The following is a 2,646-nucleotide window of genomic DNA, read 5'->3' on the forward strand; positions in this document are numbered from 1 at the left end:
CATTTTAAAAAACTAATTTTCATTTTTGATGTTACTTCACTAAAAGTCTTGTATCAGTGGAAGTGTCTCACGCGTGGGTGCTGTGTTGAGGAAATGTAAACATGGCTCCTTCTCCATGGAGTTTAAGTCCGGTGAGTAGGTGAGTACTGACCAGCCAATTACATAGGTGGATGTTGAATTTACATTTCAGTGAACCCTACAGAGAATAGTCTATGCCATTGCCTGAGGATCTGAGGATGAGGACTGAGGACAGGGAAGACAGGCAGGTCTTGCCCAAGAAGGTGTTGTTTATGGAACTGAAATTTGAAGAGTGGGCAGGAAAGTATTAGGCAGAAGAGTTGGAGAGCCTGGTGGAGCTGGAAGGAACAGGCCTCTGGGGCTGGAGAGAGAGAGAGCTGGGCCCTGGTAAGTTCTTTGACCTTGTTATAAAAGCCACCAAGATGTTTTATGTAAGGGGTCCCGTGGAGGGAGGGGGAAAGACTGAGAGTGGGAGGTAAGTTAGCAGGGGTTTCCTAAAGCTGCGTCTTGTTAGGAACAAAAAGTAGTTTGAAATTCAGCAGGGAAAATCCAGATCTGTTCCAAAGTAGAATTCCAAGCAGCGAACCCCTCTCAAGATACATAGTTTTAATAATTTGTATCTGAATTTTTTTTTTTTGGCTGCACTTTGCAGCCAAAATGTGGGATCTTAGTTCCCTGATCAGGGATTGAACCTGTGCCCTCTGCATTGGAAGTGCAAAGTCTTAACCACTGGACTGCCAGGGAAGTCCCTGTGTCTGAAATTTTTATTGAGATTATCGTTGCTTTACACGTCATCATGAGGAATAATACAGAGATTTGTGTGACATTTACTCACTGTCCCTCAATGGTAACCTTTTGCAAACCTGGAATATAATATCATAACCAGGATATTGACATTGAGATGATATGTTTCTTTAGATTTCTTTTGTTGTCCTCATGTTCGTTGTGTGTGTATCTAGCCCAGTAGGACTTTGTCAGGCATGTCACGTGTGGAGGTGTGTATATCCACCACCACGGCCAAAACGTTTTGGATGAGAGAAAAAGTTAATCCTCTAATTTGGAATAGTTGATAGGAAATTATATGTGAAGTGGTCAAAGAGAAAATATAACCAATTTATTTGACTTCTCTTCGTTAACCGGTGGTTTCCCAGCGTCTTTGAGAGGCGGTGGTGTGGGCCGTAAGCGCCTGTGGGGTGGCCGGGTGGAGACGCGTTCTCTGGGCTGGGCGCCTGGGCTCAGGCCCTAGCTCTGTCCCTGCGCTTCCGTCGGCCCTGTGTGTGGAGGGCTCCTGGCCTCTCTCTGACCCAGTTTCCTCATGTGTGAAGTGGAGCTGATGACAGGGCCTATTTCCAGGGTTGTCCTGAGGATTAATAGCACCGTGTGTAAGTGACTGTCTTCTGTAAGTGGAAATTCCAGAAACAGGTCTGGCACTGATCTTCACTCTTTGTAAAGCAAGGGATTCTCTTGCACATGGTCTGTGGTAACTGTTGTGTATTTAACTTTTGGTGTGAATTGGAGTGTGTTACTCTATGTTTGTTTCCCAGGAATGTATTGGCCCTGATAAAATATTTCAATTTCAGAGCCATGATGAAAGCTTTAAAGATAACCTCTTTAACTTTTGAATTTTTCATGTAAGTTATTATGGATTAGACTTTTAGATCATTTCTATTTCCTGAGAAATCTTGGTGATTTATAAAGAGCTGGTACCACATATCTGATACAGGGCAATCAGACTGATGATTGGAGAAGAAATCTGAGTTCTTTGTGACAGGAAAATGGAGATGAGATTGTTAAAAGTTATTTAAGAAATATTTACATCCACCATGAATTTAATAATGAATATCTTTTCCTGACTTTTACTGTGTGAGATGTTTAGTCTTTCTTCAGGCAGGTAAATATTTTTTTTTCATTGAAAATTCTACAGTTGGTTTTTTTTCTCTTGCTTGTGGGACATGGGCAAGTTCAGACTGAGGGCAGTGACCTCTGCCTGAGGAGGTTTACTTGCAGCAATCAGCTATTGGAGGCTGTCCTAGGGTGTCCAGGGAGGAACATGAAAAATGAATTATATGTATTAAAAAAAAAACGTTTTCCTTTCTTCCTTGTGAAAGTAAGGTGGAACATTGCCTTCTATCCCAAATCCCCTGAAGAAATTATGAAGATTTACACGGGGTAGATTTTCTCAGAGCAAGAAGACAAAAGAGATTCTCACATTCATTTGGCAAAGATTTATTTACTGAAGCACCTCTAGCTTCCAGATGAGATAACAGTGGGCCGAAGTCCCTTCCTTCAGGGAGCCATTCTACTGGGTGAGAAAGATACTAAGGGAGCAAATAAGGGGTGACACATGTTGACAAATGCTGTGAGTAGTTGGGACAAGATGAGTGGCAAGTATTGCGCTATCAGATGAGGCGGGCAGGGGATGCCTCTTGGAGGAGGTGACATTGGTCAGAGACCTGAGTGAAGTAAGGAGTCGGGTGCCTCAGCTATCCTGTGGACCAGTCATCCAGGCAGAAGAGACAGCAAGTGCAGACACCCTGAGGTAGGAGCCCGCTTGCTATGCCTGTTGTAGAACCAGGAGCTGGAGGAGAATTGACCAGTAAGTGGGGTTGAGTCTGGAGAGATTACCAA

At 43.4% G+C, this 2,646-nt stretch overlaps 1 non-coding gene across 1 annotated transcript; it reads right to left on the bottom strand.

Moving 5' to 3' along the window:
* Positions 1–689: 689 nt before the first annotated feature.
* Positions 690–762, bottom strand: TRNAG-UCC (transfer RNA glycine (anticodon UCC)). The gene has a single exon. It is a non-coding gene; the product is annotated as a tRNA-Gly (tRNA).
* Positions 763–2,646: the final 1,884 nt, after the last annotated feature.

Source organism: Bubalus kerabau, chromosome 16, assembly GCF_029407905.1.
Source record: "Bubalus kerabau isolate K-KA32 ecotype Philippines breed swamp buffalo chromosome 16, PCC_UOA_SB_1v2, whole genome shotgun sequence".
Taxonomy (NCBI): domain Eukaryota; kingdom Metazoa; phylum Chordata; class Mammalia; order Artiodactyla; family Bovidae; genus Bubalus; species Bubalus kerabau.